The sequence below is a fragment of the Protopterus annectens genome, chromosome 7.part0 (assembly GCF_019279795.1).
Source record: "Protopterus annectens isolate FY-2018-M chromosome 7.part0, PAN1.0, whole genome shotgun sequence".
NCBI lineage: Eukaryota > Metazoa > Chordata > Ceratodontiformes > Protopteridae > Protopterus > Protopterus annectens.
This window is the reverse complement of record NC_056739.1, coordinates 338206610-338232461: the sequence shown is the minus strand read 5'-3', so window position 1 is coordinate 338232461 and position 25852 is coordinate 338206610. Positions and strand designations below refer to the sequence as shown.

The 25852-nt window shown below is 40.0% G+C and overlaps 1 protein-coding gene across 1 annotated transcript in view; it reads left to right on the top strand.

The window, feature by feature from the left end:
* The window catches only part of LOC122806454 (mucin-12-like), an 88968-nt gene extending 87141 nt beyond the window's left edge, over positions 1-1827 (top strand). Inside the window, exon 9 of the mRNA XM_044076913.1 lies at positions 50-1827. The gene's annotated coding sequence lies outside the window, so the exon portion shown is untranslated. The remainder of the gene's footprint in view (positions 1-49) is intronic.
* The last annotated feature ends 24025 nt before the right edge of the window (positions 1828-25852 follow it).

The window sequence follows — 25852 nt, the reverse complement described above, 5'->3', positions numbered from 1 at the left end:
GTTTATGTAAATTTTTCCACAGCTAAAATCTGTCATACATTTTTTTTAGGTTCGTTTGGCCGCTGTATAAATTCTTTATTTGCACTAACAGTGTTGTTGGATTTGACATCCTAACATCATGCTCAGCTGTCCATACTCCTGGAAGATGTGAACGAAACCAACAGAGTGGACATTTTAACTGGCATCTAGTATCTGGCTACTGCTGACAAGAAAGGAACTGAATATGTAAGCTATGCCAAAGTAGTGGTTGCCAATATAGATCTGAACTTCCAGCAAATAAAGCCTGAAAAGGAAAACCTTGTGTACAGAAGGGCATGGTACTGTCAGTCGATTGTTATGGTACTGGTACCACAGCTGTGACACTGCCCAACCTTGCCACCGATTGATAGAAGAAATATGTGCAACCAGATAGGCTATAAGCCCCTCCAGAAGGAACTGTGCTTTTATGTGAAGGCTTTTGTACTGTAATTTTTGCTAGACTACATGTTCAAAGGAGAAGAAAAGCTCTTGTTGACTTAACTTCAGCAGAGTTGGTAGTCCAGAGTGTCTACATACACCTTTGCATAATTAGATTATTTCTATATGCATTTATGTAGGCTGAGAGATTTTCCCTCTGAGAAGGTAAATCATTAATAGCACAGGCTTACTTCACTTGGCTACTTGCCAGATCTTCATTGTGTGATCAGATCAATGTGCTTTGCCACCAAAGCATGATGGAACATGCTTGGAGAAAAACATTTCAGGCAATGTAAAAAGAATCTCTGCGTTAAGAATGGTTATCTTTGTTACAAAATACTATGAGGGCATAATTTGTTAACATTTACATGTCTTTTATGACAAACAGGTTTAAGGATATACAAGCAGGTTTTTATGCATTCTGGATGGGCAGCTGTTTCAGAGGAGCAAGTGTGCCTTGTAGATTTTTGCATTTTGTAACATGTGTGAGTACATTCGGAGGTCAGGTATTTCTTGTTGAGGTGTGGGTATGTTTTGCCAGATAAGTGACTGTGTGTAATGAAAGTCTGGGAGTTGCAATGCGTATAATACTTTGTTAGAGAGTAGCACTAGATTCTTATTTCAGTAGCATTGCAGACTTGTGGCCTCAAAAAAGGATCCCTCAGGGTTAAACCAGGGTAGCTGGGACCCTCTAATAATTTCTGTCACTGCTGCCAGCGTAAGAAAACTATCGTTTGTGCAGATATCTAACTGCTTTTCTTTCTATGTATTCAGCTACCCCGTTTTCATTTTTGTATATGCTTAAACTTCTATTTTTGTAGTTTTACTTTTGTGTTTTACAAGAGAACATATAAACTTGGGTAAAGTTCTGAGGAACACTCTCTCTACATGAAAGTCATGTATATCTTTTGATGCCCCCTTCCATAGCAATACCTAACTTTCTAGTTCACAAATATACTTTATAGGAAGGGATTCAGTGGGGGTGACCCATTATCCTGCTGTTACTGACCTGTAGAAACTTAGCAAGTACACTGTATAAATTCTGTATTAACTGAGGCCCTCAGTTCTGACAGGCATGGAAAGCTTCTAGTCATGCTAAGTTATATGCGTGCAATTAATAGTCTGTAGCAGGTAACCACAAGCACATATGCCTACACGTGTTTAGTGTAAAAATATCTTATTGAGGAAGTCATAGATAATCAGGGAGGAAATGAACATGCTGATATTTCTATACTGCTAAAAATGTTTTGTTGTCAAGAGGACAAAACTGTAATTTCCAGTGGAATCTGTTTTAAACAAACACAGACAGAGACACACACACACACACACACACACACACACACACACACACACACACACACACACACACGCACACACGCACACACGCACACAGACACAAACACACAAACACACACACACACACACACACACACACACACACACACACACACACACACACACACACACACACACACACGTGTGTGTGTTACTTATCCAGAGATGTTTTGTTGTAAAAGAAAGCCTGATCTGGCTGTTTTACTAAACTGGAACAAATTCCAAAGCTAAGTGCCTCTCCCAGTGCCTGGCAGGTAGCCAACATCCATTGGAAATGTATCTAGTGCAAACTGGCAGAGAAGATAACATGCAGGTACTACACTGTGAAGGACAGAACGAAAAAAAAATAACACAGTGCATATTTATTTATTTTGAAAATAGTGAACCAGATAGAGACATTCTTAAATAGAGGAAATATGGTCTGTGTATGTCAAGAAGAGAAAAAAAGGACAGTATCTAGTTCATTTGCACTAAACTTCTAAAGAGTAGAGCAATCCATTTTGTAACTATAGAGATTGAAATGACTGGAAGAAATACAAAGTCAATCACTATAAAAAGAAAGTGGAGAAAATGTAAACAAAAGAATCTGTAACTAGAATTCTTTTCATTGTCTAAAGAAAACAGGAGTTCCGTCTGTCATTTCATGCATCCTGCCGGGGGTACAATTAGTTACCTGGTGTCATTCCTTGTTCTAGCAGCCTCCAACCCTCAAGTGAGGAGCAACTGCTTGTATTTGTAATTTTCTGCTACAGTTTATGTAACAGAGTGCTATGAGTTTCATTTCTTTTTTCCTTTAAATTGTAGCAAACTCTTTGCTACAGTTTGTTACATATAGAGCTCCAAATGCTTCAGTTATGATTAAAAAAAAAAAAAAAAGCTCTTGTATGCTTTAAAGTGTAGCAGTTGCTACTAGCTACAGTTTATATATCATAGTGAGTGCTAAAATACTTCATATTGTAAAAAAATAAAAATAAAAAAAGTCTTTCCTCTTAAAGCTATAAGAACAATGTCTAGCTTATGACAAAGTTATATATTTTCTCAGAGAGCACAGCTACATTTAAAAAAAATGTTAAATATCCAAAGAGTTATTGGATTGATCAGTCATAGTATGACTGTTCTTAAAAAAAACAAGATGTTAGCCCCATTTTGGAAACACACACAGGTAAAATGCATGGTTGAAGTCAAAAGTAATTTAAGATCAAGTGTTGTGATTAAGGAGGTGGGGTGGAAGGTTGGAAGAGTGACCAAGTATAAAAATATGTACAGGTCTATGATTTACAGTGGATCTAAGTACAATGTCCAGTATTGCTTGAGGCAACAAAGAGCTGTACCAGTGCAATATACCTGAATGCTTCCAGTGTACTGTACCCAGTTTTTGCACTACTGGCAAGAATATTGTATTGATCTTCTCATTTCCACAGCAAAACCACTGCTGGTTGAACAAAAAGATTTTTGTGTGAGTGACCTCAGAGTTGCTTATTTAAGAACAGTGATATATGCAGTAAACCCTCACAAATAGAGAAGGTCTGTGGGTATTAGGAAAGCACAGCTCATTACTACATGATGAAAATGCTGTTTTGTTTTGGGCAACATTATTTTTGGCTGTGTAACTTGGATCTTTGTTTTTGTATCCTTTTGTGCAGTGCCCTTGATACTGAAGCATACTTTACAAGCATGAGTAATGTTTACTGCGTGTAGAAAGGTGCATAATCATGTGTCAGATGTGGCTTTGCACCCTCACTAAGGGGAGTTGTGGGCTGACCTGAGCCACACAACATGAGTGCACTTGTAGCAGATGGCAGAAACATGTCTTAAGTCTGGCAAAGTGCCACTACTTCCTGCACAATGAAAACTACAAATACCAGTTTAAATTAATATCTAAACTTGCCAAGGAAGGCTGTCATTTTTGTAAACTTTCTCTGATTCCCGGGTAGACTCTTTTCTCCAAAGCACAAGCAGGACTTGAATGCATTATTATGGTTAAGAGTATTATTTTATAAATATGTTATATTGTGGCATTATTTGCTTTGGATATTTATCTTGGGTCAGACAATGTTTTTGAAATAAATTTCCTAAAATAACCAGATGTGCATTTCATGACTGTGTTCCGTGATGGAAGCAGCAGGCCAGTGTGTGTGTGTGTGTGTGTGTGTGTGTGTGTGTGTGTGTGTGTGTGTGTGTGTGTGTGTGTGTGTGTACATATGCTGTATTTTTTTACTACTGTGGAAGTAGATGAGATGAGCTAACTCTGGTTATGAGAATGAAAACTTTCAAAATTATTAGAAAAGGGAACTTTTAAGCAAACTGTTATATTATCTCTCAGTGTTAACTTGATTACTTGACCCAGGTTTTTTTTCTACTGCTGTTATAATATAAACATATTTTTGGTATAAGTAAAATAAAATAAATGAAAATAAAATATAAAATATTTTTTTTACCAATATCATTGTGAAATGTGCCATTATTCTGAGCTATGAAAACATATTAACTAGCTAAATCTTTGGACACCTGAGTTTATTATTTGTGTGGATAAATTAAAGTTACAAGTAAACAGTTCAAGTGGACTACAGATCACTGCAATTAAGGCATAGACAATTTTACATTATATGCATGTTTAAATGATATATGTGCATTGCATTTGAAAAGCTACATAAATACATGGCTTATTATAGCAATAACCCACGCCTGGGTGTGGGTAATGTGGGATTTACCCACGGTTGGCGTGGTCGCCCGAGGGACCAAACAAAGACAACCGTGGGTAAATCCCGCATTACCCAAACCCAGAAGTGGGTTATTGCTGTTATACTATAACATTATTTAAATAATGGAATTGTATAATGCCTCTTTGCTGCCCTTCCGCAGCTGTCTGGTATCCGTGGCAGTTCTGATGTACTGCGCATGGCCAAAAGCAATGGAGAAAGCAAGATCTCCATTGCTTTTTCTGTTTCACTATGTTAAATGGGTTTAACATAGCGAGACAGCTTTAAAATAAGCAACGGAGATGTCCGTTGCTTATTTTAAAGCTGTCTCGCTATGTTAAACCCATTTAACATAGCGAAACAGTAAAAAGCAATGGAGATCTTGCTTTCTCCATTGCTTTTTTTTTTTTAAACCTGTCTCGCTATGTTAAATGGGTTTAACATAGTGAGACAGCTTTAAAATAAGCAATGGAGATCTCCGTTGCTTTTTTTAAACCTGTGTCGCTATGTTAAACTCTTTTAACATAGCGAGACAGTGTTTTAAAAGAGACTTATACTAATGGAAAAAGTCCGGGCGACCAGACCTTTTTCCATTAGTATAAGTCGATTTACAATGTGCACGCTGGCCAATCAGCGTGCACGTTTTGGAATATTAATGGGGGGTCATGGTATAATGTGAAGTAGCTAATCCCATTTTCAGTGTTTTGTTTGAAGTTATGTTTTACTTGCTGTTATTGTTTCTACAGATAGCATACTTTATATATATATATATATATATATATATATATATATATATAGAGAGAGAGAGAGAGAGAGAGAGGGGTATATAGATATAGATATAAATATAGGCATATGGGCCCCAGTAATAACACTGAAAACTCATAACACTGAAAAGTGTAGCACTATATAGAACTATGTAGAATGTAAGAGGTGATGTCACTTCTTATCATAGTAGTTATTAGGGAAGTGAGTCTAGCACAGTATGCATGAACTGCAATGGTAATCCTCATGCTGTACCACCAGATATATAGATGGCAATATTTGCTCTTAAGCACTGATTCACTGGTGTGCGTGTGTGTTTTTCTTGTCAACATGTGTGCGATTGTGGAGTTATTACATACAAGTAAGGGGGTGTGATGATGCAGAAACATATTTCTAAGATAGATTTCTTATGGAGAATGTTTTCAGTTTTATGAGTTTTCAGTGATATGGGTTCGACATTATGAGTTTCAGTGTTAAGACATAGACCCACACACGTGTATGTATGTATATGTAGATATATATATATATATATATATATATATATATATATAGATATATATGTGTGTGCGTGTGTGTGTGTGTATATAGAAAGAGGTAGCTATATTGATCAGGGCTAGCCTTTGGTCAACTGGTGCCTTAGGCGAAAAGGGCCCTACAGTACCCCCCACATCACCTGGTACCCCCATCATGGTCTACCTATGCCGTCCAAATTACTGGAAAAGCACCCCTACTAATACAGCACCCTAGGTGGCTGCCTAGTTGGCCTATGCCTAAGGCCGGGTATGAAATTGATATGCACAGATATATATATATATATATATATATATATATATATATATATATATATATATATATATATATCTATATATATATATATATATATATATATATATATATATATATATATATATACATATATATATACATATACACACACACACACACACATACGCATACATACAGATGTAGATAGATATTGCTATAGTTGATATATATATATATATATATATATATATATATATATATATATATATATATATATGGGTCTACTTCATAAGATCGACAGACCATTTGATCGACATTCATTTGATCGACAACCAGTATTCAAGGCAAAAAACCTGGGATTTGCCCCCCTCCCCAATGTTGTACAACCCTAGAGTTGATATATATAGTTGGGGGGGGGGCTAAGCCCCCGTGCCATTTTTTTTTTTAATGTGTAGTTTTTGTTGTATGTTCATGTTTTAAAGGAAATAGGTGAGGGGATTTGCCCCCCACACCCCCCAAATGTGGGGGGCTGTGCCCCCCACACCTCCAACTATATATAACAACTCCAGGGTCACACAACATTGAGGAGGGGGGGGAATCCCTGTTAAGTGCCTTGAATAATGGTTGTCGATCAAATGAACTTTCTACTAAATGAATGTCGATCAAATGGTCTGCCAATCTTATGAAGTAGACCCATATATATATATATATATATATATATATATATATATATATATATATATATATATATATATATAGATCCCTATCACAACACCGACACGCCACAAACCCGACACTCAAAACAACGACACCAAAACACCGAAAACGCACAAAACCGACAACTCACAAAACCGAACACCATAACACCGACACCCAAAACACCGACACACAAAATGTAAACTACACATAGGTTCATAGATTTATACTAGGCTAACTGCCCTAGGGCATTTATAAGCCTAGCCCAAAGTTATGTGGCTTACGCCGCCCCTTATGTTAGAAATACTGTGCCCATTAGTTTGTTGTGCCTCTGTCCAGTAGTGACACAGAGATGATTCCCGGGGTAAACCTACGATCTTCCATCCACCGGTCAAGATTTCTCTTGAACAGAGCCAGCGAGGTGCTCTGCCTCACATGGACCGGGATTTTATTCCACAGCATGGGGAGTCTCTGGGTGATAAATCTATCCCTCCAGCACGTCCTATTTATATCCGTGCTAAGGTTTAAGTCTCTTGCTCTAGTGGTTTTGGTGGATTTGGATTTTTTGAGGTGGAGCATGTCCATTAATTCCGAGTTGTAACATAACACACAACTATACATGCACTAACCCTAACCCAAACCCTAACCCTAAGGTCCGACACTACCGCACACTTACCCTACCCGCACCCTAACCCTAACTCACTTAACCCGCCACTAAACCTACATTCCGTCACTATTGCACACTTACCCTACCCGCACCCTAACCCTAACTTACTTAATCCGTCACTACACCTAAAGTCAGTCACTACCACACACTCACCTTTCCCACACCCTAACCCTAAATCCCACACTATCTCACACTTACCTGTCCGCTCCCTAATGCTAAATCCCTCACTATCGCACACTTACCTGTCCGCTCCCTAATGCTAAATCCCTCACTAGCACACACTTACCTGTCCACTCCCTAACGCTAAATCCCTCACTCTCGCTCACTTACCAACTCGCGCTCACACGTTGCCCATGTTGGTGTTTCGGCTGTCGGGATTTCACATTGTCGATCATCTGTCTCGTCGGTCTTCTCGTGTCGGTCTTCTTAGCGTCGGTGTTTCGGCGTGTCGATGAAGTCAAGGGGACCCATATATATATATATATATATATATATATATATTTTTTTTTATATATATATATATATATATATATATATATATATATATATATATATATATATCTTCTTAGATTTAAGTTTATAAGTTATGGTGCACATTAAGCTTGAGATGCTGAATGCTTTAGGGGGAGTGAGGGAGCTTGTATCACTAGATCCCCAGAGACCATAATTCAAGATCCTGTATGGGAAATCTGTTGGACCTGCAGACCCCCCAGTGGCTGGATCCATGTTAGAACTCATTTTCTGAGCTATGCCATTAAAGAATATGACAGTGCTTGCTGTTTGTAATACATGGTTAGTCAAGCTGACTGCTGACATTAAGTACATAGTACGTTTGTCCTGTGAATGTTAAGCTACTACATATATACCAATCGACAATCTTGATGCAAGGAAAACTTCTAATTAAAATGTTATAATAAAACATCATTTTTGCAGGAGGCAAGACACCCATAATAAAACATATTTTTTTTTCAGGAGGGCAAACCTTCCTGCTATCCCTTACTAATTATATATAGCAACTGAGCGACTGCACAATCTCAGGAAAAGGGATGTAGAGAATTGTGCGATTTTGCATACCTGTTAACCATCTGTTTAGTTGCTTAGATTTTGTCAGCTAAACAAATGTCAACCAAAGGTAGGGTTGACTCAAACCCTGGGTAGTCTGCCAAGATGGGCAGCACAAGGACTGTACATGAGTGGGTGGAGAAGGAGATTTACAGTTATTGATTAAATAAAGTGAAGCGTTAGATGGGGGAAAGGAGAAGACAAATAGTGTAGTCCTAGTGAATGCAGTCACAGAGCTAATGACAGAAAGAACAGGCCTGGTTGTGATCAAGGTAATAAACAACAGACTTATAATGCCAGTATGTAGTTGCCCACCCACTTGGGCACAAGCAGATTAACATTTAGGAAGCTATTAAGATGACCAAAGAGATATCTGCATGCTGCAGAGATTGGTGAACACCCCTCATCTTTTTGAATGCACTATCAATGTATAAAGACAGCAGAGCAAGAGAAGATAGAATACATAGGTTCATAGGTTCATAGGTAGGTACTAGGCTATCTGCCCCAGGGCATTTATAAGCCTAGCCAGAGTGTGTCAGCTTTCACCGCCCCATTGATTAATTAACTGATCCACTGTCAAGCAGAGCCATTGAAGTGATCCCAGGGGTGTATTTTCTGTTACCCATCCAATTGTCAAGGCTTCTCTTGAAGAGTGTTAGTGAGGGGCTCTGCCTAATGTAGTTCGGAATTTTTTTCCAAAGTATGGGGAGTCTCTTTGACAGGAATCTATCCCTCCAGCATGTTCTATTTATTGTTGTGGTGAGGTTTAGCTCACTAGAGCGTGTGGCTCGCAGTGACTTGGATTTCTTTAGGTGGAGCATGTCCATCAATTCTGAGTTGGACATGGCTTTGTAAGTCAGGCAGAGATCACCTCTGAATAAGCGATATGCCACAGAGTACAGCCAGAGTTTTTTCAGTTGGGCTGCATAGGACATATGTTTAAGACCAGTAATCCTCTTGGTGAGGTACTTTTGTGGTCTTTCCAGCTGTTGGAAGGGTCTTATGAGGTACATCCTAAATGGGGCATTGTACTCTATGATGGGTCTAATGAGTGACGAGTAGAGGGGCACTATAACCTCTTTATTTCTAGATGCAAACCCTTTAGTAATTAGATGGGCCACATAGAAGGATTTCCTAACTACTTTGGCAATATGATTGTCAAAGGAGAGATTACTATCTACCTGGGTCCACATATCTCTTATTACCTCTTCTGTATTAAGGGGGTTGCCACCTATGTGGTAATTCTTGGGTGTTTTGTTTTCCCAAATGGGATGACTATGCATTTTTTGGCATTTAGCTTGAGGCCATGACTTTGACACCAGGTGTCTGTCTCAGTAACACCCTTTTGGAAGATGTCCGTGTCATCCGGAGAGTCGATTATGGCTCCCAGTTCACAGTCATCGATGAACTTGGTTAGCCATAGTCCTCCTGTGTTTACCTGTACTTCTGAGAAGTATATGCCGAACAGTAGGGGTCCCAGGACCGAACCTTGTGGGACACCACTTGTGACTGGTTTAGAGTCAGACCTGGAGCTCGCTATTCTTACCATGTGAGTTCTGTCTGTAAGCCAGTTGGCAACCCATCTCGTGACGTAGGGGTTTATGTTCAGGCTGGTGAGTTTTTCTGTAATAACCGAGTGGGGAATGATGTCAAAAGCCTTGGCATGGTCAAGGTAGGCTGTGTGAACCACCTTTCCCTCGTCTATGGCCTTGGTGACTGTCTCGAAGAAGTCAACCAGGTTTAGTAGGCATGATCTGCCCTTAAAGCCGAACTGGGTTGAGTCAAGTGTTTGGAGGTTCCCAATGTCTGTTAATGAGTTCCATGATGATGCGCTCCATAGCCTTGCAGACCAGGCTAGTCAGGCTTATGGGGTGATAGTTACCAGGGTCAGTTGTGGCCCCTCCTTTGTGGAGAGGAATAACTGTTGCTGTGCACCATTCTATGGGCATGTAGCCTGTGGAGAGGCTGAGGTTGAACAGTGTGTTTAGGTGGGGGTTAGTTCATTCTGTAGTTCATGCAAGATGCAGCCTGGGACACCATCTGGTCCCACTGATGCTGTGTTTTTGGCTTTTGAAAGGGCTGTTTTCACCTGTGTGTCTGTGATTTTTGGGACACTACTCTTTTCTGGTATTGTTGTGGGCCCTTTTGGAGGTGAGGGGGGGTGAAGTTTGCACTGAATCTATCTGCCAGGATGTTGGCAATATCAGTAGGTTCAGTATATTTTGTGCTAGTTTGCACTAGTTCAGTGCATATCTGTGAGTTGCCACTTAGATTCTTAACATAGCTGAAGAAGGCTTTGTGGTTATCTTTTGAATCCCTGGCTATTTTTCTTTTGAATTTAGCCTTGGATGATTTCATGAGGGGCCTCAGTTTCTTACTGATACTGATCAGGGATGTCTTTCCTTCTTGGGATTTGCTTTTTTTCTGAACTAGTTTCCTCCTTCTATTGTATAGCCTGTTTATTGCAGGAGTCCACCAAACTGGTTTCCTTCTCTTAGAGGAGTGAGTCTTGGTTTTGCTAGGGATGGCATGATCCATGCATCCTTGTAGGTGCTCATAGAGTGCATTTGTAAAGATTTCTGCATCTTGGGCAACATTATCCTTTAGCGTGGGGACTGTAAAACTTACTACCTCTGTTTTAAGTAAGGTGATGCTTGCTTTAGAAATGTTTTTTACTGTGGTTTCCTTAGTTGGGGGTGGTGGTGGGGTGTGGACATCCAGAGTGATTAGTTTATGGTCTGATTTAATGAGTGATGGGTTGACCTCTGGTGTGGAACACCTTTCGCCCATGTTAGTGATGACCAGGTCCAATATGTTTTCACCTCTGGTCGGGAAGTTTACCAGTTGATCCAGGGTGTTTGAGTTGATGAAATCCAGGAAGCGCTGGGCCTGGAAATTTGTACTCGAGTATTTTTCCCAGGTAATGGTAGTGTAATTGAAATTGCCCAATATCAGGGTGTTTGGTAGGACCTTCATGTTTTCCAGTGTCTCTAGAAAGGTGGAGTGGTGGTCCTGGGTTATGGAGGGTGATCTGTAGAAGGCCACAATTTGCATTGCAGATATGCCCGATGTTAGTTGCACATGGATGATCTCAGAGGTATCATGCTGCATCACTAACCTAGAGGTGTAGGTATCCTTGATGAATATAGATACACCCCCTCCTTTTGTGTTTCGATCCATGTTCTGTGGCCGAAATATGTGGTATAAGTTGTAGCCTGGTAGTGCTGGGGTGCTGTCTGGAGCCTTGAACCAGGTTTCAGTTACTGCACAGATGTCGATGTTCTCCATACTGAGGAGTGCTTGGAGTGCATGCATTTTGCAATTTAAACTCCTGGCATTGAGTAGCATAACCCTCAGTTTTTTGTTAATTGTGCTGTTTATGGAGGTGGGTTTGACTTTTGAGCCTTGCCTAAAAAAGGTACTATGGGAGCAGCAAGAGCCTTGGCCAGTATTCGAAAGCCTAGGGGTGACAGGTGCAAGCTGTCTCTTGCGAAGAAACGCGGCTTGTCAAGCATGTCATCCCAGGCTGACAGACACTGGATCTCCTTTGAATGACACCAGAAGCTTAGCCAATTGTTGAAATTGATCATTTTTTCTTTATACTGAGGCATCATTCTTGGTGAGGGCAGGATACTACTCAGGGTCAGGGTCATACCAGCCTGGGCTACATGATCAGAGAGCTCTTCCATGTCTCTTTTCATGTATGTGCTGAGAGACTGGGAAGGGAATATGAGCAAATGAAATTAGGTGGCAGTGGTTGGGTGGAAAGTGGTACTGAAAACTGGGTCAGAAAAGTGTATTAAAATGACTGCATTCAGATGGAAGAGATTGCTGGAAGTGTCTCTAAAGAGATGGGAGATAGATGATGGAGGCAGTGAAGAAGAGAGTAAAAAGTGTGGAAAAAGAGGAAATTGTGCAAAATCCATCAGTGTACTTAAGGTTCATAGGTAAGTACTGGGCAATCAAGTCTGCAGACCATGAAAAGTCTAGCCAAAAAAAAATATTCAAAAGTTCCTTCCAGCCTCAAGGAGGACACTACAGGATAGACCTGGAGGAGAATTTGATGTTGCCCTTGCCTTTATTTTGATTTGCCTTGAAGGTGACAAAGGTGAATTCTGCCTGACATACTGTGTAAGATTGTTCCAGAAGTGGGAAAATATACTGGGATGTGAATCTATCATACCAGAGTGTCTTATTTATCTACTGATGAAGAACTAGTTCCTTTACATGTACACTGGGATGTGAATCTATCACACCAAAGTGTCTTATTTATCTACTGTTGAAGAACTAGTTCTTTACAAGTACACTGAGATGTGAAACTATCACAGCTAAGTGTTTCATTTATCTACTGATGAAGAATTATTTTCTTTAAGTGCACACTGGGAGTGAATCTATCACACCAAAGTGTCTAATTTATCAACTGATGAAGAACTAGTTCTTTTACACGTACACTGGGATGTGAAACTATCACACCAAAATATCTTATTTATCCACTGATCAATAATTAGTTCTTTACATGTACACTGGGAGTGAATCTATCACACCAAAGTGCCTTATTTATCTAATGATGAAGAACTAGTTCTTTTGCACATACACTGGGAACAGAATCTATCACACCAAAGTGCCTTATTTATCTACTGATGAACTAGTTCCTTTACACGTACACTGGGATGTGAATCTGTCACACTAAAGTGTCTTATTTATTTACTGATAAACTAATTCCTTTATACGTACACTGGGATGCAAATCTATCACACCAAAGTCCCTTATCTACTGATGCAGAACTAGTTCCTTTACACATGTATTTAAGGTGCCATTTGTTCTCTAGAGGAATAGGAGGTCCAAGAGGGATGGATCATTTATGGCTTTAAAGGCTTCCGTAGAGAAGTCTATAAGAGACTGAGCACAGAGTGGGTTAACAGTCGGCTCTGGTAACTTGGATTTATTTGAGGATTTTAATCATCTTAACTGTGAATCCTGAAGTTTTTCAGTTTGAGTGCTTTTACAAATACATGGCAAAAGATGCATTATATTCAATAATGGATCTAATAAGATAAAAATATAGAAAAAATAAGACTTCTGTGGATCTCATGGAAATGCCTTTGGAAATTAGATGAGTTACACAGATGGCTTTATGAACTACCATAGAGACATAATGGTCAAAACTGTAAGTAATTAACAAGAATGTCTAGATTCCTTACAACAGTTCAGATAGGAGGTGGGTTTCACCTATATGACATGTAAAAATGTTTTGTTTTTGCCAAAATGAAATGCAATACTTTTTTATCACATTTAATTTGAGGCCATTATCCTTTTACCAATTGTAAACATTGTGTGATCCATGTTGGAGCAGTTGTGAGTCTGTGGAAGATCAAATAACAACTCACAATTTACAGACATCTGCACACTCAGATAATCATAATTCAGGAATATTGACCTAAAGGTCTGATTTGAACTGCCACCTGCAACTCTAATCACATGAATTCTGTCAGACTAACATTTAGCTATTCACCACACACAATTAAGCGTTATGTTCAGATTTACATGTCTATCAGTAGTGCTTGCATAGAGAATAGTGTCAAAAGCCTTGGCCAGATTCAGATATGTAGAACTACTATCCATCTATTCAGTTATTCTTTCAACTAAAGTACTGAGGTTAAATAGACATGGCCTTCCTTTGACAATGCTGAATTGGCAAATGTTCAGAGGGTTAAGAGCTTTTCACTGGCAAGGGTAAGGAGGGCTAAGATAATACACTACATATCTTTACAAATGAAGCAATTGAGACTAATGGATCTTTAATTACCAGGGTCCTTTGTTGGCCACCCTTGTGTAACAGTATTACAACTGCTATTTTCTAGGTCCTGCAATGTAACCAGTGGAGATACTTGGATTAAAGAGTTTAAGTCATGGTTCAAATAGGCCATTTGTGGTACTAATAACCACACACCCCAGTATACTATCAGGGCCCATGGATGAGGTGGTGGTAGCTTTTGAGCGGGCTAAGAGGACTTGTTACATGGTAATTAAAGGAGGTGGCTGGGATTCTGAGATATAGTTATAATTGTGAGTGGAGTAAAACTACAACTAAATTTGTCACCTAGGATATTAGCCATTTCCTTTTATTGAAACTGTGCAATATTGCTGTAGACTAGAACCAGACATGGTTAACTCTTAATTTCCTGCCACAGTTAAAGAATGATTTGTGTTTTTTTTTTGGTTTTGGTTTTAGTGGATATTTTAAGTTTTTACTCAGATCTGAGCTTCTTTAGTATTTCCTCAAGCGTTTTACTAGTTTACTTAAAAGTGCTTTTTATTTAGAAGGAATGAGACCTTTTAAAAGCATTAAGCAATTTATATATTTCATTATATAATTTACTTATATGGGTATTCCTCCATAGTGGTTTGTTTCTAAACTTCTCATTATATTTGGTACAGATAAAGGCTGCTTTATCAATACAAATATGTAAGTGGAGGTAGAAGTCAGAGGCATAGGCAGATGGATCCATCAGAGGAGGAAGAGGAGAAGGAGCATTACTGAGGAATTTATTTAGGTCAAGTAACTGAAGGTTTGCTTTTGAGATGTCCCTAAACACAGAGATATTTACAGGGAAGTGCCACCAGTTTCAAAGGAAAACATTAATTTATCGTCTACTTTAACAAGGCATGATGATACATGCGAGATGTACAAGAAGTGACCATATTTGTGAGAATTTGTTAAAGGATGGTTAAATATTTGCAAAAAAGGAATTTGCATTTATAATATCAGTAAACTGTTGGGCATGCTGACCATTGGCTGTCTGGGTTAGCCAATTTATTGATTGATAGCCGAAGTCCACAATAGAAAGATATTGGGTTTAATGGGAAGTTCAGCTAAGATGTGAAGATAGCTATCTTGCTCAGAAGGGGACAATACAGGGTGTTCTGTAGCTAGCTATGAAGTGATAATCAATGCTGTTTATGATGTAATGCTCTGCAATGCCAAGAATTTTATGAAACAATATGAGTAAATAATAGGTTCTGGTGGCAAAAGTAGGGCCATGTGTAATAGTGATCACAAAAATCTGAAGCACTGAAAACAGAAATTAGGACGTTCCGTGGGATTCTGAGTGTATGCTAAGTATACACCATTCTGAGTGAACAGACAACACAAGCACAGCTCACACCTTCTGCCTCATAATTTTTCTTTTTTTTACTGATTTTCTTGCAGCTTTAAATATTGAAGAATATTTGTAAAGGTTACAACAAAGTGTAGACTACATGTACACAATAAAATCTTTCTGCGTGACTAGAAAACACAAAATGTGTGGTATGGATGTTTTTGATAACTGATTGTGTACCTCTAGTGTACACTTAGTGTAAGCATTAATGAATCTGGCCCATGGTTATGCCAACTTTTAAGGTATAAAGGAAGTAACTAAATATGAAGGAAAGGGAGTGGTGCTGTGCTTCTGTAATAGGGTTAAATGGGAGATGTTCAAGGAAAAAAATGTTGAGAAAGTAGATGAATTAAAGTAAGGAGTAAAGTCTGTAAAATCTGATGAATTCATGGGCAAGGTGGAGAGAGACGTGGAAGAATGACATCATCTACAGGCTTCTGGATGCTGAAAGAAAGATGATTTTTTTTGTTTGTTTGTTTAATCTGTTAACTGGGTGAGTAGGTTGGTCCATGAACTGTTTTTAGTAATTATTCAAGGCAAAATGGCAGCAACAGCTTATAAACTATGCAAATATGATCCAACAAAAGGAGACATACACAAAATGTGCTTTAGCAAATGCAGAGAAACTACAAGCTGTAGTTATTCATATTGATAGATAAGCATAAGTGATCCCTTAACCCATTGAGCCAAGTATATTCTAATGCTGTCACATGCCAGTGACCAATCACAGTCTCTTTAAACAATTACAGAACACTAGCAAGTATCACAAAAACAGATGATCACTGCTGCAGCAGCCTTAGCCAAATAGATTATATCCTGCCAAGGATATAATAGCCAGCTAGCTTCCAAAACTTCAGGGCACATTCCATATACCCAAATTGTCAAGCCACTCAAACTGAGCTGACTAAAAGACAAGTTTTGAGTGTGAAGCCCTCCATAGCTTTACTTCTGCTGAAGAGTATGCTCCTCTGAGGCTTTTGAGGATCACCGATCAGCTTGCGCTTTCCTTACCTGGGTAGTTATGTTCCCTTTCAGGAAAAAAAATAATTTTTCTGATTGTTTTAATGATGTTTTATTGCTTTCACCTTCAAGAAAGTTAATTTAAAGTTAGGAGTGTTGTGTTTTAATGGAGTGTCTCAAGACTATAATGTACTTTTAAATGAAACACTTATTCTTCAATTGTGTTTTTTTCTGTTAAAAAAGTAACTTTTTTGGACTGGTAGTTTTACTGGCATTGTTGCTTGGTTTTCCCCAGGATAGAAGCATCCTTTTCAGCTTGACCATCAAACAAATTGTCATTCCCACTGTCAGTCCTTCCAGCCACAAAATGAAAAAGAAAAAATTAAGCAAACAGCCTTTACCACCACAGCAGGAAAGCAATGTGCCTTAGCTGCAGATGGGAAACTCCATTGTGACCATTTGTTGTACCTCAGTCAACTTATCTTATACCCCAGATCCCTCTGGTGTTGCACCGACAGCCATTATGGACTTGGGGTTAACCACATCCTCTTTGGCTTTTGGGGTCCCCTCAGTGGGCAAGGGAGATCTCTTGTCAGTCCTGGGAGAGGGAGCAGGGAAAGTTTCTCTGCTGTGTCAGAATGCTGTACCCATCCCGGGGAAGCAGCAACTGCCATTAGAAACACAGCTGGCCCCATCTTGCATGTCAGAATAAACAGAAAACCAAGCATGTATCTACTCCTCAAGTTTTCTTGGATAGGAGTAGTTTACTGGGAATAGCTCAGGGTTTTGTTCAGGATATTGATCCTTCTTGTAGTGTAGTTTTCAGGAAAGGAAAGAGGGATGTCACCTTTCCTGAAGAGATTCAAGATTCTGAATCTGAACAGGAAGATGCAGGGATTCAAACTCAGAGGACAGTTCACTTTCTGATTTACCTGTTGGGGTTTCTTTTCTGAGATTATTGCTAGTATGTCCCAGTGTTTTCAGTGGGAAAGCACAGAGGTTTGTCATTCTTTCAAAAAATACTATGAGTTTTTACAGACGAATTTTCCAAAACCTGCACCCATTTCTCCTGTTCTGTCTTCTCTAACAGATGTGTGTTTTACTGTGTGCAATCTACCTGATAGTTAACCAGCTGTCCAAAAAAGAGAAGCCAGCAAGTGTTGGAGAGTGCCAAAATACAAAAGGTATTTATTCACATGAAGGGACAATACCCCCTATAATTCTAGTATGACACATTCAGACCGGTTTCGGCTCAGCAGAGCCTTCATCAGTGAAATTCAAACAGTCAAAATAATCAAATGCCAATTTAAATACATATATGCAATGAAAAACCACATAGGAACCAATCAAAATGCTTGATTCAAAATTGGTCATTAAGACCAGGTGGAAACAGAGCTCCAAGTTTTACAATCCATTTCCTCTCCTTAAAACAAAGTAACTCATGCCAATGATGTTTGTCTTTACATATACCCTTGATACAGTCAATGATGACAATCTTAAAGGAGGCTGATACATGTTGTAAACTGTGTTTGTACAATGCATTACTAAGGCGTCTGTTCTTGATGTCACTCAAATGTTCACACATTCTAAGACGGAAAGCTCTAGAGGTCTGGCCCACATAAAAGGCAGAACAAGTACAGGTCACCAAATATATGACCCACTCAGTACTGCAATTGGCCCAAAATTTAATATCAAAGACCTCAGAAGTGTTTTTACTGCTAAATTCCCTAGTATGTAGAACACAAGTGCAAAATGAACAATGGCCACATGGAATACATCCTAGAACTGGTCTACCTGTAAGAGACAATTGAGAGACAATTTGTACAAACACAGTTTACAACATGTATGAGCCTCCTTTAAGTTTGTCATCATTGACTGTATCAAGGGTATATGTAAAGACAAACATCATTGGCATGAGTTACTTTGTTTTAAGGAGAGGAAATGGATTGTACAACTTGGAGCTCTGTTTCCACCTGGTCTTAATGACCAATTTTGAATCAAGCATTTTGATTGGTTCCTATGTGGTTTTTCATTGTATATATGTATTTAAATTGGCATTTGATTATTTTGACTGTTTGAATTTCACTGATGAAGGCTCTGCTGAGCCGAAACCGGTCTGAATGTGTCATACTAGAATTATAGGGGATATTGTCCCTTCATGTGAATAAATACCTTTTGTATTTTGGCACTCTCCAACACTTGCTGGCTTCTCTTTTTTGGACTTTTGACTTTTTGGCCGTGCAAGGGTTCCACATGCATCTGCCTTGTGTATGAGTTAACCAGCTGTCCCTGAAAAGGCAGATAGGATGTATAAAACCCCTCAGATTGTTAAAGATTTATACACTATTCACAAATCTGACCCAGCAGCTATAGCCTTAATTGATTCCTCTGCTGCTAAGCAGTTAGTTAATTCCAAACCTACTCTTTCTAATAAGGATGGGAAAGTTATTGATAGGTATGGGAGAAAAGTGTATACTTCTGCAGCTCTGAACTTCAGAATCTTACATTTTCAAGGCTAATTTGTTAAAGTTTATTCTGACATTGTGAAAGTATGATGAATATTTTATCTACAGTTTTTTCTTGTGCAGAAAATATGCTTTAAATAACTTGGTTTCTTCTGTTGCACAGGTCATGACTCATTCTTTACAGTGTGTGTATGACTTTGTTGATACTTCTTCCAGGCCTATGGCCACTGGTACTATTTTAAGGAGGTTTTATTTTCTGCAATCTCAGAACCTTCCAGATGATGTTAAAATAGGATTTAAATATTACCATGGGTACAGATTTAGTGTGTGATCCCTCAGCTGTAGAGGTGATCAAAAAGTGTGATGAAAGGGGAAAGCTGATCCAGGGAATCTCCAGCCCCGGGATTCATGAAGCTTGCCCCATGTGCCGGAGTAGTGTTGGCGATCTAGCACCAGATATGGCTGCCGAGCGATTCAGGTAAGAGCTGTTTCCATGTGTACTACCAGCATACGCCAGAGCTGCGCAGCTCCCAGTGCATGTATAATAATGATCCCATGTGCAGCAGTGTAGCATGCAAATGAAGGTATATAGCGATTCATGAAGTGGTGCAGGCGTAGCATAAGCATATAGAAATGTAAACAACAAAAAAAAAATGGTTTACATTTTGTCAAACATAAAATCGGAGCCATGAAAGTGGACCAAACTTACGTATTATAATGTTAATATATGCCAGTGGCTAAATATATAGCCAGTGGCATAAACAACATGCATAACATATAAAAAATAACATTTAATGTCATGGCCACACCAACACAAAGTAAAACTGCATAGCATCGGTGTGCAAACGGGATCACAAGGAAAATATATTTAGATGTCATAAAACTGTAATGTAACGCAATTCATGATATCCCCATAATAGTCAGTGGCATGCATGCTACACCAAAACCATGGTGCAAGGGTTGCTAAGGGTCTGTGACAGTGTTCCATGCAGTAACTAGGAATTAGCAGTCAATGCCATGCAAATGAGTCAAGTAATACTGAATCACAAACGCCCCACCGGCGTAAGGATGTACTGCACTGCATAGCCTTACAACACCGAGGAGTGGCCTGGAGGGAAACATGACATCAAGAGAGGGGTGCGCCACCATAGCTGTAAGCACATTGGATCATTGCTAATTCATGTTGCATGTTGCTAAGCAAAGCTGCAGGATAGGGGTGTGGAAATAGCCATAACTTTGCTTAGCTAAGAGCACACAAGGTAACCGAAAGGTCATGTGAACATGGATGAAAACGCGCACGAAACCTGGTAAACGGCTGTGGGCAGAGCGCACCACAGCTGAAACAGGAAGGATACGGGAAGACAATAAGCAAATGCTGAGGCATGGTAATTGGAGTACAAATGAGTAATTAACACCTAGAAATTCACAGTGGGCCATAGACAACAGCTAACAAGGATGCTAGCAGCTACCTGCAGAACAGGAAAGGGGAGGTGCCATACAGCAAAGAAAAGAGAACTGTCACAGCAGAATAAAGCAAACTTGCAGTAGATCAGCTACATAACACATTTCCCAACACAATCCTGGGTTGTGGAAGCACAAAACAAGAAAGGCAGCAGCTGGATGCATGCCTGACAATGGGAGGGGAATTGGGTTGAAAATAGAAGTAATGGGCAATAGATGAATCACGGCAGTCAAGCGTAAGTCAACACCAAAGGCCCCACAATAGCATTACCCGCTGTAAAACCAATAATTAAGATACCCTGCAGCTGGAATAGCACAAACACACCCAATTACACCAGCATCATCCATTGCACAATAGTATAAGGTGTGAAAGCCCCACACACACACTTGTGTATTCCCAGACACTCTGCACCATTGGTGTACACAGATGGGGAACTTTTAATATGTATATGTTAGGGGCTACCATAGCTTTATAGCTTTAATTTACCAGCATGTGTTGGAGACTGGCGGTGGTGTGGAGGATGATGCTGACAACCATCTCAGGCACTGGAGGAGGAGAAGAGTGTTCAGACCCAGGGTAACCTACCAGGGGCTACATGATCTGGAGGTAGTAGAGCATTACAGGGTGAACAGGGACATCATACAGCAACTTGTTGAGCTGTGCCGGCCACGCCTCAGAACCAGAAGTAACAGAGGGGAACCCATCCCATTGGACATGAAGGTATGTGTAAGCTTGAGAATACTAGCTACAGGTATCTTCCAAAGCCCAAATGGGGATATCATGGGGATCTCACAAGAATCAGCATCCAGGGTACTCCACCAGTTCCTGGATGCCATGTTGCCACATGCCAATGAGCACATATACTTCCCCTGAATGCAGGAGGAGTTGGCCAGCAATATGCATCTCTTCCACCGTGTAGCAGACTACCTGGAGGTACTGGGTGCAATAGAATGCTTGCACATACACATCCAAGTCACCACCCGGTGAGCAGGGTAGGTGCTACATAAACCGCAAGGGATCCCCCTCCATCAACTGCCAGGTCATGTGCAATGCCCATGGATGTGTGTGCTGGCAGCCCTGGAAGCGATCACGACTCCCACATCTGGCATGCCTCACAGCTGTATCAGGTATTTGCCAGGAGGAACATTCCATATGGCCACCTGGTGGGGGATGCTGGCTATGCACTGGAACCATGGATGATGACTCCCATCAGAAATGCACACACAGCCACACAAGAACACCATAACGAGGCATACACAGAAACCAGAATCATCATAGAGCACATGTTTGGGATGCTGAAATCACTGTTCTGTTGCTTGGACATATCTGGTGGAGCCTTGCAGTACTCTCCAGGATCATGTGCCCACATCTTCATAGTATGTGCCATGCTACACAGTATGATCCTGTGGAAACAGCTGCAGCAGGGACAGAATGGTGAAGGCCCCCACAGCCCACCACCATTTCCAAGGGACCCACAGGCACAGGGGGACTCAGACCACGAACACCCTGTGCTAGCCCCAGTAGGCAGACGGGAGCATGCCCAGTATGCCCATGCCTTGGCAAAGAGGGAACATATAGCACACACACTGACAGTGTAAGCACTCATGGGCTGACACCCTTCTCCACCTGCACACACAGCAAACATGGATGGCACACACACACGACCACTTGTAAATTGTCATGTATAGGTGGTCTACTGTGTGCATCCTACATAGGTAGCCCTCAACTATTGTACACACAATGGCCATTGGCACAAGGCAAGTCAATACCTGAACAGTAAAGTAAGCTATCAGCATGTGTCCATACTGTATGTACAGGTTCATAGATACATAGGTAGGTACATGCCCAACCGCCGAGGCCACTCATAAGCATAGGCAAAACATGTCTGCTGTCGCCACCCCATCGATCAACTAACTGTCCCTCTGTGGAGCAGAGCCACTTGCGGGATCCCTGGGGTGTAGCTACTGTTCACCATCCACTCTGCAAGGATTCCCTGGAGTGTCAGTGAGGGTTTTGTATAATGTAATCAGGGATGTAGTTCCATATAATGGGGAGTATCCCTGACAGGAATCTTAACAGATGTGTACATGTAACATAGTATACCTTAAACATAGCTTGCATATATAGGTAGTTCTCCACAGAATAATAAATATGTGGAACACACAACCGCTGAAATGTGCGTTAATCACCCTTGCACTACCAGTGCCTGATCTGAGAGGTAAGATATCACTGCCAGGATTAGGACACGCAACCATGTACACATTCATCACAATAACATACCACTAATCTACCTGAGATATACCAATGGCAGTCATGTATACTGACAGGATAAAACGCAAAAGATAGGAATGTGTTGAAATAGGACAAACCGACATATACCCAATGAAAGGTGTATGTTTTTATATATATATATATATATATATATATATATATATATATATATATATATATATATATATATATATATATATATATATATATATATATATATATATATACATCATCATATATATATATATAGAGAGAGAGGAAGAGAGAGATAAGTATGTCGATATATATGGGGATATGTAGATATATAGATAGCTTAACAACATCTACATAACCATGGAGGTACATATAAATGGGATACCTACCACATACTGACTGCTTTACATACTGACGTGCATAATCCTGAGGCTTAATGTCCGAAAGAACACAGTATGAAAACACCAGATGCGCGAGGTGTAATCTCATGATGTTAATGGACAGTTAGTCAGTGCTTCTGGTGTTGCGGTTCGGGTAGGTTACTGTGTGTAAGTGTGTTTCTTAGGGCTGTAGTGCATGTAAGTGTGTGTTGTGTGTGTGGTGTGTGTTCTTGGGGGACTGTAATATGTGGTTGTAGGTTAGCTTTGTGCGACTGTTTACATGACCTAGGATGTAGAATATTAAAGTAGGGGGTGGTGTGGGGGGTGCAGACACCTACATGGGGGGTGTAGGGGGACTTGGCCACCTGCTCATACGTAGTGTAGGATGCTTTGTTTGGATGTGTTGGGTAGCAGTGTGTCTGTGTGTGCATGTGTGTTTTCCATGTTCGTGTTACCTTCGCGAGTTACTGTCGATGTCGGTAATGTGGGGTATGGGAGTCTGGTCCCGGTACTGTGTGCGTCGGAACACTGTGGTTTTGGGATTCCATAGGTCTCCCTTATACAGCGGTTGAAGTGTTCATATATGTGTATAACATGGACCATAGCAATCACATATTCCGCCACTACTAACCTTTATGAACAAAGGATATGGAGAGTATATGCCTATACACTATTACAAATATGTGCTATGGACATGAGCCAATGATAGTGTTACCACCTGTCCCACTTTGCGAGGGACACTCCCTCTTTGGGCGGTTGTGTCCTGACCAAATATATTAAACATGGCAACTGTCCTGGGATTGTAGGACATAATTATGTCCCATATGTACTTTAATAGTTGCATACAAAAGTTATTTCTGTATCTAAAATACCTACATGTTACAGGAAATAGGATACGCAACTAAACTGCTACAAGAATAAGCTTATAATTAGGAAAGAAAGAAAAGTTCTATCCCTTGTACTGACCGTGGGTTTGTGTCGGCCTGTAAAATCAGATGTGTGTCCTGAAAAGTTTCCACTATGGCCATATGAAAAGGTGGCAACCCTAGCCAAAGAGGGTCAGTCACCAACACAACTACGATGACTGCAAATACCTATGACAGAAATACACAGCTTTCATGTAGCAACACGTTATTACATTCAGATGTATTATGGAAGGGATTCAAGGATTAACATCACTTGCATGCTATACAATAACCACATAACAGTGCCTTAATGAATCAGCCTGCAATTACCATTGTATTAGTCCACAAAACGATAGGTGTTCAAATAGGGAAGGAACCCTCACGCACATAGCGATTATGTATAAAAGCAGTTCCTACACACCTGCATCTGCTAAGCACACCCACCAACATCACCCCCACACCCAAACATATTACAATACAAACTGTAATAACATCACAAATCATTCACACACTGTACGACATCTGCAGAAGCCTTAACATACCTTGTCAGAGACACACTAACATGGCCCTATGTGAAATAGCTGCTGTTATACAATGGAGCAGCTGTTGATGTAATAGGGTTTGTTTGCACTAATCCCGTTTCAGAGGGTTGTGCATACACCGGGATGGTTAGCAATTAGTGAGTAACAGCACAGTATGCTACACTTGTACACCAAATCAAGGATGTCTGGTGAGCACACTGTACACCACATAACAGTTCATGCATAGCCATATGGCCTTGAGTTGACCAAACATCCTTGCCAGACTTAAACATCTGCAGAAGTATCAGGTACAAACAAACCCTGCATAAGTAGCACTGTTCCGAAATATAACAGCTGTACTCACATGTAGTACTAAATTGTCTAGCCATTACACACAGTCCATGGGAGTCATGAAGCTAATATATCTCTGTGTGTCTCCATAGAGCTGTTGAAATATATCGCAATAACACATCTAGGCCATCTCCCTCGAAAGTAAGGCAAACGGACAGCGCCCAAAAGGAGTACTCAGTTATTCACCACTGTTGCCATGGTATCGGCTAATGGAGCAGCTGCACAGCTGATGTGCATCTAATTAACTACTTTGGAGCAGCAATTGGTGGACAGGATACCACATTACTGATATGCAACTAGAAAAGGATAAGTTATCACACATTCAAACCGTCCGTATATACCAGCGGAACATTACAAAGAACATTGAAACACAAACCGAAAAGGATTGAATCAACAGTTAACAACATCTCGGGTTACTAATAAAGTATGCAGAACAGTCAGCATGTCTGCATATGTAGTACTTTTCTGTAGTATTTAAAGTGCATGCAATCCAAAAACAATTATCTTGTAGTGATGTATTGTTGAGCATAGTACCACTTGTAGTATTTGTATGTACTGCTGTAGGTCTCAAGGCAAACACCGCATACACCACAAGGGATGCTATATAAGGGCTTTGAACAGAAATACTCCTCACCAGCCGACGTCAGTGGCAGGGCTGGTCCAACAAGTATGTGCTATAACAGGGGATAGTATATGTTGATATATTGTAACTGTAGCCATATGTATGGATGTATTACAGAGAATAACATGTGGAAGGTTGGGCCACTGTGCAAGTATGATTTGCATTGTAGGATATTGTGCCAATAACTGTGTAATGTACAGTATTGTAGGCAGATATGTATTACAAGCTACGTAGCATTACTGTAATGTTAGGCAAACATTAGTTATGTCAATTGGCATTTACAATACACAATAACAGGATACATATGTCTTTTAGTGAGCTGACAGTTTATCAGCATGAT